Here is an 18,147-nt window from a genome sequence, read left to right on the forward strand (position 1 = left end):
ATAGCTTTGTCATCTCTGTGTTCACTACCTTCACAATAACTAACCACAAGGATAGATACTTGAGAAACTCCAGAATCACAATGATAAAACAACACTTTGTATTTCATTGGGTAGTAATCAAATGCCTTTTGAAGAACTTGTCATATCTTTACTTAATTGATATGATGAAATGAAAAAAACAGCATATTATTCAAAGGTTGTATCACCTAGACCACCAGTTTATGACACAAGCAAAGATGCATGTCTTCATCTCTTATTAATAAGACTAAGACTATTGATAAGGCTATTGAACAGTTCCCTTATACAATGAGATGGACTATGAGCTATGACCTCATGACCTCACAAGCTACCTTGTTGTGACCTTACACCTTATTGCACTGCACTTTCTCTGTAGCTGTGACACTTTACTCTGTACTGTTTTTTTTTTACTTGTACTACATCAATGCACTCTGTACTAACTTGATGTAACTGCACTGTGTAATGAATTGACCTGTATGATTGGTTTGTAAGACAAGTTTTTCACTGTACCTTGGTACAAGTGACAATAATAAACCAATACCAATATTCTTTTTGTACTGAAGCCTGACATTACAGTGAGTAAAGTACTCCTTGGCATTCTGCTTTAGTGATGAATAGAAATACACCAAGCAATTGACTAACAATATAATATTTATCTAAGCACCTTGTTTAAACTTTGGAACTACAAAATAAATTGCAACAATTTTTCCAAAGGTTCTTTAACAGCCCCAAGAAATGCACAACTCTTACCACCTAGTGAAGGACAAGGGCAGCAGGTAAATGTGAACAGTAAACCCAAAAGTTGCCAAGAAAATCACACAACAATCTGACAATGGAAATATACCACCATTACTTCTTCATCATCAGAGTTGAAATACCAGAATTCCCTATTCAGTAGCTCTGTGGGGTTACCTTAAAAAAAAGGTCTACAGCAGTTCAGGGCAGCAACTCACCGTGATCTTAAGGCCAATTAGGGATGCACAATAAATTCTAGTTTTTATATGATGCCCATATCCCATAAATGAATAAAAACAACAGTGTGTGTTTTGTTACATACTTAGGGGCACTTTTACAGGGCTTTGCTGCGCAATCGTTCATTGCTATCTGTGGAAGTGCAAGTCACCTGGTGCAACATGAACAGCAACTTGCAAAGGTTTACTGGAAAGACCTGGAGGAAGAATTTTTACAGTCTTCAGCTAAACTTTGTTCTAGCAATAGAGTAAAAATACTTGTTTTTCCTGTTGTGAAAGTAATCAGAATTTAATTTTCACCATCCATATTTTGTTTATTGTTATCGTTCAATAAAGATAACTAAATAACTTAAGGGAAATTAATGACAGATGTGCTTGAAGTTGTTATGTGTAGAGTTTGTTAAAAAGATGGAGAGAATTTACAGCATCCTGTCATTAGAAAAGGAAATAGCCAATTCTTTACATTAATAATGTGGTGAGAAGTCTACAAGTCATGGTAAAATTTCACAAGTTTCTGAGTTCATGGAAATGTTATTCAAAACGTACAAGAAACACAGACTAACTGGTGCCTCTTGTTTTATAAATGAGAAATGCTGGTATGTTGTAAAATGAATAGATGGTTATGTCTGAAAATATATGGTGTGGTTTTTTGATGTCAGGTGATCTACAAAAAGGTGTAGGAAGTAAATACACTGTAAAATTTGGTACTCTCAAGAATTATAAAAATAATTACACACACAGCAGAAACAACTTAGCTCTACATCTTTTACTCATTATCATAAAAATTGCAGATGCTGGAAATCTGAAACAAAAGCAGGAAATGCTGGAAACACTCAGCAGGTCAAGCAAAATCTGTGGAAAGAGAAACAGTCAACATTTTGGGTTGAAGATTCACATGATTACAAAAGGTCTTTGACCTGAAAATGTAACAGTGTTGCTCCTCCCACAGATGCTGTCTGACCTGCTGCACGTTTCTGGCAATTTCTGATCTTCTACTCATTCTTTGGAAAAACAACTCTAACATTATCAACCAGTTAAGTCACTATGGAAGGATCCATTAAGAGTCAAAAAACCAACTGTTTCAGCTGGTTATCACCATAAAACCTTTCTTATAGCTACTCCTCCTATCTTCCTACCATAAGATATCAAAGCACAATGGTATTTGGTAAGTTAGTGAAGAGACCATAACAATAGGTCAGTGTTTGGTAACTTGAAAACAGCATAAAGTAAGGAGAAGGAAAGCAATTCCTCCATTTTACAAACCTAAAATAAATAAAAGCAGCCATGTACACAATCATTTATCTGGCTCAGTTTCCTCAAGCAGTGGCAGTCTCCAATTCTTGCTCAAGGATCAGTGTCTTTGATAGGTTATTTGATTATGATCGTTACATAGCTCAGCCTAATCTAGCTTCATCCAACACATGTACTTGGAGCAAAATACCTACTTAACTACTACATAACTACCTAAACAGCTTTCAACAATAGGAGACAGGTCCATTTTTCCTCTTTTAGAACACAAGACTATAAACAACTGCAGCTCACTACCGATGGTCAAGTTGAAATGCAATAACACCACATATCAAGAGATTAAATCTGAGCCCGTTCATGGTTAGTAGCTCAGAAATGAAATCTGTGATAGTACTTAAAAGTTGTTGCATTTTGGATTCCTCTTTGAAAAGGGCTCTGTTTATTACAATAGATAGTCTATGAATAGACTTCATATGTTAAGGAGATAGTCAAAGTAGGAGCCAAGCTATTCAAAGTTAAATAAATGTAATCCTGTGGGCTTTATTTGAACGTATATATTGATCAGGGGCCATTTTTGAGGTTTAGAAATTGTTGTTTAAGTTTTCTTTATTAAATTTACATCTTTTAAATAAATCTCAGCTATACACGAGTGGTCTGTCTAAAACCATCAGAGACTGCTATCATGGAGAGTTAGGAAGAAGAATAAGATTACCATTAAGAGACAGAAGTTATAAATGCTGCCACTACTCAAAAGGGCATTCTGAATTCATGTAGAAATCATGCAAGTTATTATTTTAGGTGTAGTTCCTTCATCAGATCTGAGAGAAGGTCAAAATCTGAAACATTAAAGTGCATTAGAGATCAATAACAATCAGCATTTTTGTTTCAGATTCCTGGACAATTTACCTCACACAATAGAAAAATATGTCTAACTTCTGAAGAGAGAAAGTTAATCTATGGCTGCAGTAAAATCTGCAATGCCAATGCATTATTCACTACTGTTTAATATACTTGTGTGGCAATTTATAGCGTAAGCAGCAAACTATTAGTGCTGAACTCAAGAGGGATCATGTGCAGCCACATGATAAAACCTCAAAACCAAAATATAGTGCAAGGAACATTTTGCTCATCTCATGAATGGTATAAATTAACCACATGCTGCCCAGGTAAAAGTACAATCCATTTCAGAGAAAATAATGGTTCATCTGTGAATAACTTCAGATGGTGCATCAAGAAAGTGGTTAAGAATTAAAACCCCAAAATGTAACATAATCTCCAGTTACATTTCACCATAGAAGCTGCAGATCTGTAAAGTCGGTTATCCCTCAAATTGGCTTACCAAGAAAAATTCTTTGACATAGGAAGAATCGATCATGGTGGAGTTAGAAAGGCAAAATTACAAGCTCTCAAAACAAAGATGTTGAACTTAAAATGGAGACAATAATCTTAAAGTTTCATTAACATTCCATTTTTAAAAATGTTTTTACATCATTGATACACATTGGTTTCATTATCTGGCTTTTCCAATAGTTAAAACACTACTTCTAAGAACATAATCCCCAAGAATGATATAAAAAATGTCATTATTATCTCTTACACCCTGCATTCTTGAAATGAGGGGAAAAAAATCCCCCTTATTATTGGTGATTGACACGAATTTCTTTTTGGGATTTTTATATCAGGGTTTAATATAGCTAAAAAAGGAAGCTACAGCATATAATCAAGGCCACCTCAGGTTACAAAAATAAACACTGCAACTTACATTGTCTTATGTAATGACCCGATTATAAATGCAAAAATAGTAACAAGAATAGCATATTCAAAGCTAAATAAAATGTAATCCTGCGGGCTTTATTTGAATGTATATATTGATCAGGCTCAAAATTTTAGATTGGTTGACTAACCTATCAATTCAAAATTACCATTAATAAAGAGCTCAGTTTTAACAGATTGAAGTTGTCTATCTTTCTATTCTACCCTGCACGGTACCCAGGCACGGTAGTGTAGCGGTTAGTGTAATGCTTTACAGCGCCAGCGACCCGGGTTCAACTCCAGCCACTGTCTGTAAGGAGTTTGTACGTTCTCCCCGTGTCTGCGTGGGTTTCCTCCGGGTGCTCCGGTTTCCTCCCACATTACAAAGACATACGGGTTAGGAAGTTGTAGGCATGCTATGTTGGCGCCGGAAGCATGGCGGCGCTTGCGAGCTGCCCTCAGAACACTCTACGCCAAAGATGCATTTCACTGTGTGTTTCGATGTACATGTGACTAGGAAAGATATCTTTCTCTCCAAATAGACTATTTTAACCCAATTATCTTCTTGAGCTGTAAGAACAAGCAGGCCTTGTTAAAAAGTCTTTTTTCATCCCTTGCCAGATTTTCTCTTCCCTCTGATCAAGAGACTTTGATCAAAGGCAGCCAAACTACATCATTTGTGTAGCTAGTTCTTATTCAAGAGTGTCAATATTGTGTTAACAGATTTGTCAATGGTAGAAAAATCACTTCAACCTCACCTATCACCGTCTACCATCTTCCCAGTTATCAGTCTGTCATTTTAAAATTGGTTAGGGAAGCAACTTCAACTCTGTTCTTCTCTCTGCTTCTGGGAAACACATCCAAATTGCACAAGTATTCCAGCACAATGTAGCCTCACTGTACCTAATTTTTGGTCAAATATTTTCCCCTTAACTTTCTCTCCTTTCTAAACACTGATGTATGTAGAATAGTTAATCTGCAGTATATTCACAGTCATTTAATTTCAGTGTATCAATTTATCTCATTCTAATTGCTTGTCGAGGCTTACTGTTACTCACCTTGATGAACCTACAGCTTAAGTAAAATTAATGTATGTTTTAAAACTAATAAAAATATGAAGGGAAAATTATTGTATATATTAGTGGATTTTTACACTGGTGAATAGAACATCTTTACTACTAATTAGGATAAACACCATGTCCAACAGATAGATATATTTTTTACCTGTTTTATTATGCATTTGCTGCACGAGGGCTGCGAGTCCCAACCGACAGGCCTAGGGCTGACCTGAAAATAAGCCTCATTAATATTTTATTCATGTGCTGCCAACACTATTATTGTCCATCCAGCCATCCTTTTCATCTCTTTGAATTAGATAGCCAACTTAATGCCAATTAGCACTGAAATATGGTAAGTGAAGAGCTATGAACTCCGGTATACAAGAGACGCATTTCAATTAGAACCTTTGCAACCAGAAAAATAGACCTTCATCCCAACAATCTGAACTAAATTTTCTGTTTGAGTTAACTTGTCTTAATCTGTCACACCACCCTGCGTGACATTTTTAGGCATGTTTGCATTATATATTTACTATTTGCTGGAAGTATTTTGGCTTCACATCAATACCTAAATGTGGGTATAGTAAAATGTTTAAGTTCAAAACTCAAACGTACTTGTTCCAATATCAAGTATTAATTCCAGACTAAGGCTACGTTACAGTATAAATGAAGTATTGTATCGGAAAAACATTTCACATTAATTGTGCACAACACATAGCGTGTGCTAACATGGCTCTGCACATTGAATACACAACAATTTCTCACAGGGCTGCAGGTTAGCAATTATTTCACTCACATGATGTGTAATGTGTCACACCACATAAGCATCTTAAATTGTGGACCTGTAACACAGTTACGCACATCATGCAAAAGTGCAGGCTTCAGCCATGCCAGCCACAGCAGAAGGACAATCAGGCATCAAGGTTGCTGAAGTTGACACCAGGGGGAAGTATTGCAATGGTGGGACCTACCCTTCTCCACTCACCTTGCACTTGGTGACATTTTGTTCACTGGTGAAGATCTGATGGCTGTCTTCAGTTTTGGATCCACAATTAAAGCTTGTTCTTATGGCTGAGATTCACATACTTTCTTTGGTGTATGTGAGTGCTCCAATTTTTCAGCAGCAATCTCAAATATGCAGTGCATTTTGATGAATGTCATTGCTGTATTCCCAGCAGTCTCAGTGTGGAGACATTATTTATGTTCAGAAACTAGCAACTCAGTTTCACAGCGCCAATCAAATATTGCAATCAGTATTTCCTTGCACAGCTCATAAAGGACATGTTCTATACAACTGAATGGATTGGCAAGTGAAGCTGTAATCGATTCCATGCTACTAAAGTCACTGCTCATAGGAATAGAACTTCCACGAAGTTGTCTTATTTTTAAAGACAGACATGAAAATTTATGTAGGTAATGGCTACATTTAAAAACATTGTGAAATGCAATTATTTACTCAAAAATAAGTCTCCCTTCACCCCAATTTATTGCTTCATTTGTGCCATGAAGGAGGGTCAAAGAATATAGGTTAGCTACCCACTTCACCTCGACCAATTCATGGATCTAGCCCCCAATGCCAATGACCCAAAAACAAGCTTTTATCTTCTAAACTAAACATTAAACTGTGTTCTTTAAGTCAGAACTAAAGTACAAAATTCCCTTACATCCAGGGACTTCTTTCTTCTTTTGACATGGCACTTCCATTTTAACAAGTATCTGACTTATTGATTATCTATGCCAGACTGGCATAGATATTGCCAGACTGGTTAACTTAAATTTTGTTGCCATGAATTTTATTTTCTATGTACCCTCCACAAACAGAATACTGCACAAATGTCACCATGTAATGTTACAATGTAAACCAGCACAAAGTAAGACATGTTGTCCTGGAAGCATTTAGATCAAACCTACAATTGTACCGCTATGTGCCAGGGATGTAGGGTGTTTTTATTTTAAAAAGAAAGGAAATGGAATAAATGCAAAGAAACTGAAAACAGTTAATTCTCTCTTCATTCACATATATTTAATGGCTGCCTTATAAAACTGTTTTTCTCATTAATGGATTGCATGCCATGAACAAAACTTCCTTTCAGAAAATCTATATGCTTAAAAATGATGTCACTTTTAAATACCCTAATCTGAAAAGCAATTGCACATGTGAATAACCACAAACCAAGGCCTACAGCTACCGTAAAATCCAAAGTACAAGTTGCTCCTCAATTTTACAATCAAATCTTTCAATTAAAACACTAGCCCGGGTTTTGCAGTCAGAAGCAAGTTGATGGTGCTCACCGCTGACCATAGGAAGAATATGAGTCACTTTTTGAATGATCCTCTTATATGAATTCTGACAAAATGCTGGGAAGTTTTCCATGGCAAAGCTATGTGTATTATTGTGTAAATCAAACATATTCAGGGACATCACTGCTTAGACATTTTTAAAAATTAAATTAACAATGCATGAAAAAGATATTTCGAAAACGGTTGGAAAGATGTTAAAAATGTCTTTAAATTGCAAGAAAGTATTTAAATTAAATGAGACCCTCTTAGCTATTCCTTTCTATTAAAATTGACAGGAAACACGCCTGTGCCTCCTCGGACCTGGTACAAGACCTTTGGGTGAGTTCCCTCTGTAAGCAGTGGGCAATTATCCCAAGTTCTCGATTCCTCATTAAATTCTGTGTAGAGTCCAGCATTGGAATGCAGCTTGCAAGGACGTGGCTAACCATTACAGCAGCTTCCAGATTTCCACATTCAAAGACATCTGTGCGGAAATCCTAAAGAAGCTGTAGTTTTGCTGAAAATTGACAAACACCACCAAGTGGCTTCACCATCATTACTCCTGCAAAATCTCAGCAATAACAACCTTGGACTTACTCCTGGTAACAGAAGTGATAAATGTTTAAAGACTAATGTAACAAAAGTGAACAAGTCCCTTAGAATCAGAGAAAGGGTAATTAATAATGGGGAATAAGCAAAGGACAGGGACATTAAACAAATTTTTTTATCCATCTTCACAGTAGAAGACACCAAAAACATAAAAAAAAATTGTAGGTGAACAAGGCCCTGAAGAAAGCGAGGAAGTTAAAACAATTAAAATTACTAGAGAAGCAGTAGTGTGCAAACTAATGAGACTAAATGCTGACAAACCCTCTGGACATGATACCTTGTATTTGGGATTCTTAGAGATGGCTGCAAAGATAGAGAATGCATTGACTGTCATCTTAAAAATAAAATCCAAGATTCTAATAAAGTCCAAACAGAACAGAAAAAAGATATTTTAATATAACTGTTCAAGAATAGAGTGAGAATGTAAACCAGCCAATTAGACAATTAGTTCAGGACAAAGTTGGAACCTATTATTAGTCACAGAGCACTTAGAAAAGCGTAAAATGAATAGGTAGAGTCAACATGGTTTTATGAAAAGGGAAATTATGCTCAACTAATCTGTTGGAGTTCTTTGAGTATTTCACTGTAGGTAAGACAGCCAGTGGATGCTGTGCATTTGAATTTACAAAATACCTTCAACAAGATGCCACATCAAGGGTGCACAATGTCAAGGATAATGAATTAGTATCGTCAGAGGATAAGTTGACTGAGGGAAAACAGTACAAGATTTAATTGATCATTTTTAGGTTGAGAAAAGGAGTAATTTCTTCTCTGAGGTTGTAAATCTGTTGTGACTGAGATTGGTAAATTTTTGGTTTACAGGGGAATCATAGGTTATGGGGATTGGACGAAAAAGTTGTCAAAATGTCAAATCAGCCACAATCTTAGTGAATGGTAGAATAGGTTCAAGGAGCAGTACGGCCTCCTGCAGCTCATATTTCTCATTTTAAGTAGACAAGTGTCTCTATTACGAGCAAATCATGGAATTTCATGAGGGAGCATTCAATATTTATTGCCTAACATCACTAACAGCAATTTCTTGGGCCATGTTTCTGGACGCTATAAAACATAACAACCAGGGTGGATAAAGGCAAAACAGCAGATGTATTTGGATTTCCAAAAGGCATTCAATAAGGTGCACATAAAAGTTAATGCACAAGATTAAAATACATGGGGTTAGGGATTTTATTGGTATACATTGTGTAGTGGGTACCCAACAGAAAACGGAGATAAAAGGTCAATTAAAGATTGGAATCAGTAGCAGTCTACAGACATCAGTGCTGGGCCCACAACATTTACAATCTACATTGATGACTTTAATGAAGGGACCAACTGTACTGTAGCCAAATTTGCTGATGATACAAAGATAGGTGAGAAAATTATGAAGAGAACACAAAAAGCCCTCAGAGAAAAAAGAGATTAAGCTAGTGAAAAGAAGTCGGCTGATGGTTTATAATGTGTGAAACTGTGAGAGAATCTACTTTGGAAGCAAGAATGAAAAAGCAAATTATTTAAATGGAGGGAGAATCAAGGGTCCAAGTACATGTAGGGTATCCCAGGGTAGAAATGTCAAATACTGAAGGCTATAGCTTGCTTTAAGGTGAGAGACGGAAAGTTTAAAGGAGATGTGCAGTACAAGTTTTTTTTAATTTACACAGAGAGTAGTAGATGCCTGGTAGGTGCTGGTGGTGAAAGCAGACATGATCGTGGAGCTTAAGAGGCATTTAGGTAGGCACATGAACATGCAGGGAATAGAGAGACATGGATCATGTGCAGGCAGGTAGGGTTAGTTTAATTTGGCGTCATAGTCAGCACAAACATCGTGGGCCAATGGGCCTGTTCCTGTGTTGTACTGTTCTATGTTCCATAGAACATAGAACAATACAGCACTGGACAGGCCATTCACCCCACAATGTTGTGTTGATCTTGATGCCTACTTATACTAAATGGCCTCCTCCTGTGTATCATCCATATTCCTCCATTCCCTTCATCTTCATGTGTCTATCTAAAAGCCTCTTGAACTCCACCAAACTGCCTGCTTCCACTACTATCCCTGGTAACCCATTCCAGGCACCCACCACTCACTGCACAAAAAAAACTTGCCCCTCTAACCTTAAAACCATGTCCTCTGGTGTTTGACATTTCTACCCTCGGGAAAAGATTCTGACTGTCTACCCTATCTACGCCTCTCATAATTTAAAAAAACCTCTATCAGGTCTCCCCTCAGCCTTCGATGCTCTTGGGAGAACAACCCACGTTTATCTAACCTTTCCTTACTAGGCAACATCCTGGTGAACCTCTTCTGCACCCTTTCTACAGTATCCACATCCTTCCTGTAATGGGGCAACCAGAACTGGACACAATACTCCAAGTGCACCTGCAGCATGACTTCCTTACTCTTATGCGCAATGCCCCTACCAATGAAGACAAGCATGTTGTACGCCTTCCTTACCACCTTATCCACTTACGTAGCAGCTTTCAGTGAACTATGGACTTGGACCCCAAGATCCCTCTGTATGTCAATGCTATTTAAGGGGCCTACCAATGACTGTATACTTTCTCCTCTCATTTGACCTCTCAAAGTGCAATACCACACATTTGCCCGGATTAAGCTTCACCTGCCCATTGTTTGCATATATCTGGAAATGATCGATATCCCACTGTATCCTTTTATAGTCCTTTACACTGTCCACAACTCCACCAATCTTGGTGTCATCCACAAACTTGCTAATCCACCCATCTATATGTTCATCCAAATCATTGATATGTACCACAAACAACAGAGGTTCCAGCACCAACCCTTGCATAACGCCACCAGTCATGGACCTCCAGCCAGAATAACAGCCTTTTGCCCTGACTCTCTGTCTTATGGAAGCCAGTTCAGAATCCAAACTTGCAATTCACCCTGGATCACTATACATATTTATCTTCTGAATCAACTACCATGAGGAACCTCAAATGCCTTACTAAAGTCCACGAAGATAATATCCACTGCCTTACCCTTATCAAGCACCTTTATCACCTCAAAAAACTCAATCGTTTGTAAGGCATGATCTGCCCCACAAAAAGCCATGCTGACTGCCCCAAAGCAGGCCATGCCTTTCCAAATGCGCATAAATCCAAGCCCCAAGTATCCTCTCCAATAGCTTCCCTACTACAGACATGAGGCTCGCTGGCCTGTAACTACCTGGATTATCCCCATTTCCCTGCTTGAACAAAGGCACAACATTTGCTACCTTCCAGTCCTCTGGGACCTAGCCTGTTGCTAGAGAGGACACAAAGATCTTTGTCAAAGCCCCAGCAATCTCCTCACTTGCTTCTTTCAAAATTCTGGGATTTATGCCATCAGGCCCTGGGGATTTAACCACCTTAATACTTTTCAGAAGACCCAGCACTACCTCCTCCTTAATCTCAAAATGTCCCAGCATGTTGGCATGCCCCATTCTGTTTTCACTATCCTCCAAATCCTTCTCCTCAGTAAATACTGACACAAGATACTTATTTAGTAGCTCAGTCACATGCTCTGACTCCAAGCACAAATTCCCACTTTTATCCTTGAGTGGACCTACCCTCTCCTTAGTTATCCTCTTCTTCTTAATATAATTATAAAATGTCTTGGGATTCTCTTTGGTCATGCTCACTAAGGATATTTCATGGCCCCCTTTTGGCCTTCCTAATCACCTGTTTGAGCACTTTCCTGCTATCTTTATATTCCACAAGGACCCAGTCTGATTTTAGCTTCCTAAATCTCACATATGCTTCCTTTTTCTTCCTGACCTCTTGGGTCATCCAAGGTTCCCTTACCTTACCATCCTTGTCCTTATTCCTTACTGGAACATGTCGACCCTGAACTCTGATCAGCTGATATCTAAACATCTCCCACATGTCAGACGTGGACTTATCCAATAGCAGCTGTTCCTCATCAATGCCCCTTAGCTCCTGTTGTAATTTGCTCTCCCCCAATTTAGTACCTTCCCGCAAGATCCAATTTTATTTTTACTCATAACTATCTTAAAACATAATGAGTTGTGGTTACTATTCCCAATATGTTCACTCACTATCAGGTCTGTCACCTGGCCTGGCTCATTTCCCAAAAGTAGGTTCAATATGTTCTCTCCTCATACTGTTTCAAGAACCCTTCCTGGATGCACTGAAGAAATCCCACCCTATCTAATTTTTTTATTATGACAACTCTGTTGTTTCTGCACCTTTCCATAATCTGTCTACAAATCTGTTCCTCTACCTCTTGGTGGCTATGGGGGGGGGGGGGGGGGGGGGGGTTATAGTATAATCCCATCAGCATAATTGCACCTTTCTTATTTTTGAGCTCCACACAAATTGCCTCTGTGCATGAGCCCTCTGGTGTGTCCTCTCTGAGTATTGCAGTGACACTCTCCCTTATCAGTAATGCAACTCCGCCCCACCCCCCACCCCCATCACGTCTGAAACAACGAACCTCAACAAAGTTGAGCTGCCAGTTCTGTCCCTCACGCAACAAGGTCCCTGTAGTGGCAATAACATCAGAATTCCATGTACTGATCCAGGCTCCAAGTTCATCCTCCCTACCCATAACACTCCTAGTGTTGAAATAAACACATTTCAGCCCATCAGTCCCACCATGTTTATTAGCCTGTCCCCTGCTGTCCTTCCTTTCAGTCTTGTCATACCACCTTTCTTGCCCTCAACCTTACCACCTGTTGCTCTGCTGCTATGGTTCCCATCCCCCTCACACTCTAGTTTAAACCTCCCAAGTAGCAATAGCAAACCTTGCGGTGAGGTTATTGGTTTCCCTCCAGTTCAGATACAAACCATCTTGTTTATACAGGCCCCAACTGCCTTGGAAGAGAGCCCAATGATCCATAATTCTGTAGCCTATGTAACACAGGGTTAGAAAGCAGTTAAGAAGGCTAATGGGATGTTGACCTTTTATACTCCATGCTTCATGGCAAGGAGCACAGAGTATAAAAGTAGGGAGATTTTGATGCATGTTTAACAGGGTGCTGGTAAGCCCACTTCTGGAGTATCATGTACTGTTATGGTCTCCATATTTAAGGTGTGCTTCCATTGGAAGTTTTGCTGCATGTCCACTAGGAGTTGACATACAAAGAGCTGAGCAGAATGAGCCTATATTCATTGGTGTTCAGATGAATGAAAAATTACCTTGCAGAAACGTGCAATTCTGAAGGGGATTGACAGGGTAGATGTCAAGAGGATGTTTTCCATTGTGAGAGTACTTTGAACAAGAGGTCACAATTTCAAAATAAGGAGTCACCAATTTTAAGTGGAAATGTGGAGGGATTTCTTTTCTCAGAGGGTCACTTTGGAATTCTCTATGCAAGAGAGTGGTGGAGGTGGTCATTGAATATATTCAAGACATTGCTACTACTGACCGATTTGAATCTTCAGTCAGTAATATTCAATGGCAGGAATGGTTAAAAACCTAGCATTATTAGACATGTCCAGACCCAAACTTGCCTATCGAGGTATTTCTTTCCTCTGCTGGAATGGCACAAGACCTTTTCTATTTCACAATAATTTTAAGTTTGATACCTTCTCATGTCAGTATTGCCGATATTGGATCATTTGTAAATGTGGCTGTCATTGCCTTTTGCAAAGTTTGACAGATCACATTTTTCTCCCTGATGGTTATAGTTTTACTCATTCCACTCTTAATTAGAGTTGAGAAAATCTTTAAATGATTTAAAATGTTAAGATCCATTGCAGTCTTACTTGAAGGATTTCTAAATACAAAAGCCTTGCTATAATTAGAGACTCTCGAGGAACACAGTAACATAAAGTTTATTTCACTAGAGACAACCTCACACTTAACTGCCTTCTTCATACACAGAAAAACATGCATAGTCTGAATAACACGTAAATTGACAGATAATGCAAAATTCACTTCTGGTATGCTTATAATTAAATACAGATAGCTCAAGAAACCTTGTGTGACATCGGTTATTGCACACCATAATAGAAGTTTTACTTTATATGAAATCATTCATTTAAAAAACAGTTTGTTATTTATAGTGACTTGGGAGAGGAAATAAAGAATATTTCATGTTTAACTGTTGAATACTATTTCAATAAGTGCAGAAGGCCATATAAAACTGACAAATAAAATCACAGCTAAAGTACAAATAATTTTCAGAAACACCTCCCTTACACAATTAAGCCGAGGCAATGCTATTGAAATTAATTGAGTATCTTGCATTTATATTGTATGACAAAAGCATATAAATGCAGGTTGCTTAAAAAGCTAACAATAAGTAATAATGCAAATTAAGTTATTGCAAACCTGAAAGGCATCTTTAAGCCTTGGTCTGTGAGCCATTTTTTTTTTACATCACTTCAAAATGTCCGGCTACCATCTCAACCCCTCTGCCGTGACAAAAGTTAAAGCAACAGTGAAATAAAGCTGCCTGTAACAAATAAAATACCACAGGTAAATCTAAGATTTCTAAATGTATGCCCTGAAATCTCTGGAACCCGATTTCAAACCTTGTCTGGATTGATGAGTTAAAAAAGCTTTGTCTGGATATGGATGATATTAGGCGAGGCTTAAACAATATCAGCCTAGCTCCTATAAAATGTGTAACCAAACAATGACAGATGTGGGAAATGCATATGCCATGCTGTTGCAGCTCATGGTGCTGAACCTGAGAACAAATGTAGCTTTGCCCTTTGCCAGCTAGACTTTTTATTTCACCATCATACTCGATAATGGTCACAAAGTTCAAGAAATATTCAGACGATTCAGTATGAATTGTTTATCTTCATCTTCAGGATGAAGATAAATAAACATATTCACAAGTCTGATATACAGATATATGTAGTACAGATATAGAGAATCCATAAGATCACTGTCACTGACTGATTGATTTTTATGATGCTAAAGTGGCCTTACACTTGCACAGGTTTTCAACTATGAAATCAAGTTATTCCAACCTGTGTCCCCATATTTTTTTTTATGATGTCTCATAGTCCCAGTTCTATTGTGAACTGACTAGATCAAATCAAGATCATTCTGTATAATTATTATTTACTTATACTTTGCATGACAAGAGATTATTTTAACTGCTTAGTGAAATAGCTATGAAGTTGCACTAGTTTTAGATAGTCACAGGAGAAATAAAATGAAGATTAGAATAAAAGATTCTAGACAAGGTGGCTAGAAGGTAAATTCTCTGCCACAAAACATCAGAAAATCAGACTCCATAAATTATTTTAAGTTAAAACTGATTGAGGTCAAAAATGGGATGAGTAGCAACCTGTACAGCAGGATTGGATTAAATTAGTGAAAACAGTAATATACATGTGCTGGGTCAAATGTTTCTCTTCAATGCCCGACAATATTTGGTCTTAATGATTTAGTTCTGCAAGTTGTTTGCAGGTTATATTTCTTTGATCTCAGCAGCAGTTAAACTCTAGTGTGCCATGTGAATTTCATTACCTCCGTCCACATTTACTTTTATACCTTCAAACCCATTTCCATTCAGAGTGTTCACCAGTTCTTTTCTTGAAGCAGTTGGTGAACTCTTCATTTAGTTCCCTCGTGGGAGTCTGAGCAAAAGCTTTAGTAATGAGAGCACCTTAAGTGCCAGGTCTCAAACATCAAGTGACAACATGCAATACTATAAAATATTTTAAATATGTTGATGCAAGTACAACTGTTATGTGTTTCTGTTCAATAAGCCTTAAGGCTGCTGAAATCTTAGGTCAGTGAAAACACACAGAAAAGTTGCCCTTCGTACACACTCACATATCGTCAAATCCATGCTGGTTCTATTGCAAATGAACTGCACAGCAAGCATAGTTAAATTAAACAAACGTCACAAGTTGTGGTTTATAGACAAAATTTCAGAACAGAGGTTGATATCTTTTCTGCAACTAAGAGATCTGGAATCTGGGCAAGTATGTGAAGTGACAGTGACTAGACCTCAGGCACTAGATTCCAAAGCCCCAACCTTAGACCCACCAAAAGGCCTTCTGACACCTTAACACAAACACAATTGAACTACTTTTAATTTTAACCACAGTCATGCAAAAACAATTTAAAATGGACTTTTTAAAAATATTAATGAGACTACTTAATTAAACATATTATGCAAAGTCGAAGATAAAATTAAAAATCACTTATCTGCACTTGACTTTTCCAATCACATAGCCACCACCCCCTTTAAATTTTTCCCTCTCACTTTAAATCTATGCCCTCTCACTTTAGACTCCCCAACCTTGGGAAAAAGACTGATCATTCACCTTAACTATGTCCTTCATGATTTTATATAAATCCATAAGGTCACCCCTGAGCCTTTTATGCTCCAGGGTAAACAGTCCCAGCCTATCCAGTCTCTACTTGTAATTCATTTAAGCCTCTTGCTACCTTTTCGTAAAAACTTGGGCTTTTACTGTATATCCCCAATCTATCTGGCATTTAGTTAAATGACTTGCTGAAATGCACGTAGACAACATCAAATACATCAACCTGCTTGCTACCTCTTCATAAAATTCAATTAAGTTAGTTTGGCACAATCTTCCTTGAACAAATTTACACTGATTAACCTGTACCTCTCCAAATGCTGATTTGCACTGCAGTTCAGATTTTTTTTTCCCAATAATTTGTTCACTTCTAATGTTAGGCTTACTCTGTGTCTTTCTTACTTGTTTTTAAAAAGTGACATCAAGTTCAAAGTTTGGCAGCATTGTGCCAAGGATCTTCGTACCTCTTGGCACCATGCTGGAGCTGAACAGTGCTAGGAAATAATAGTCAAAGCCTGTGCTATTCCCTTCCTTGCTTGGATTATACAGTGAATGGTAGGGCTCTGGAGAGTGTTATAGACAGAGGGACCAAGAAGTGCAAGTGCATAGTTTGCTGAAAGCATCATTACAGGTAGATAGGATGGCGAAGGCGGCATTTGGCACGCTAACCTTCATCAGTCAGTGCACTGAGTACAGGAATTGGGAAGTTATGATGCAGTTGTACAAGATGTTGGTGAGGCCATACTTCGAGTATTGTGTACAGTTCTGGTCACCCTATTATTGGAAAGATGTTATTAAACTAGAAAGAGTGCAGAGAAGATTTACTAGGATGTTGCCTGGACTTGGGGGCTTGGGTTACAAGGAGAGGTTGCGTAGACTGGGACGTTATTCATGAGGGGCATAGACAGGGTGAAAGTATGCAACCTTTTTCCCAGGGAGAGAGTGCCAAAAACAAGAGGTCACAGGTTTAAGATAAGAGTCCAGAGATTTAAAAGGGACCTCAGGGGCAGCTTCTTCATGCAAAGAGTGGTGCGTATTTGGAATGAGCTGCCAGAAATAGTGGTTGAGGCAGGCACATTAGCAAGATTTAAAAGCTATCTAGATAAGTACATGGATAGGAGAGGTTTAGAGAGCTATGGGCCAAATGCAGACAGCTGAGACTAGCTCACTGGGCAACACAGTCAGCATGGACAAGTTGGGCCGAAGGGCCTGTTTCCATGCTGTATGACTCTATGATTGTTTAAGAGCTTAGAATTTATTTTATTTTATCCCTGGTTGTGTGATTTATCAGTTTTAAAGATGCTGGACCCATTAATATATCCTCTCTCTCCATGCTTAAATACTTCCAATACTTCACATTCTGCATCTCTAATGTCAATGTCTGCAACACTCCTGGTAAAACAGACCTTACCCCGATATAAAACTATTATTCATGATCAATTTGTATTCTCTTGTGTAAGAATGCTAAATGTAAGTTAATTCTGACCACTGCATCCAATGTTTTCCCTGTTCCACCTATCCACTTGCCCAGGTTCAGTCCCATTCTTTTTCTTTATGGGTTCCTCCAATTCTGATTAAAACAATACTCTTAAATATTGGCACAAAAATGGACTGAGTACAAATCAAAATCAACAAAAACCAGAATAGCGTTCCTTTATCCAACATTATATTTAATAAAGGAGTTTCTCTAAAAATGGATTATTACTCTCCTGCCATGACGTGCAAAATAATTGGCAAACCTTTTGAAAGAACAAAGACTTCATTTTGGAAGGATGAGGTGGAAGCAAACAAAAGACTTCAAATTGATCCTTATGGACTCCTTATGTTGTGAAAAGTTAAGGGATTTAATAACTTGTGAATACCACTTAGTGATTCTGACATAATGAAATATGCCATCCGATCTTGATGTACTAGAAGACATCTTATTAATTTCTCATATTTATATTTGGAGA

The 18,147-nt window shown here is 38.0% G+C and overlaps 1 protein-coding gene across 13 annotated transcripts in view; it reads right to left on the reverse strand.

The window, feature by feature from the left end:
- Positions 1-18,147, reverse strand: part of cmss1 (cms1 ribosomal small subunit homolog) — a 226,718-nt gene that overhangs the window by 93,971 nt on the left and 114,600 nt on the right. The window contains exon 4 of one of the 13 annotated variants that reach the window (XM_052015193.1): positions 5,214-5,276. The exons of 11 other annotated variants lie outside the window; for them this stretch is intronic. The gene's annotated coding sequence lies outside the window, so the exon portion shown is untranslated. Of the gene's footprint in view, positions 1-5,213; positions 5,277-15,389; positions 15,511-18,147 lie in introns of all 13 variants that reach the window. One more of the 13 variants, XM_052015196.1, reaches the window with a different exon arrangement.

This window comes from Pristis pectinata, chromosome 4 (assembly GCF_009764475.1).
Source record: "Pristis pectinata isolate sPriPec2 chromosome 4, sPriPec2.1.pri, whole genome shotgun sequence".
Classification (NCBI taxonomy): domain Eukaryota; kingdom Metazoa; phylum Chordata; class Chondrichthyes; order Rhinopristiformes; family Pristidae; genus Pristis; species Pristis pectinata.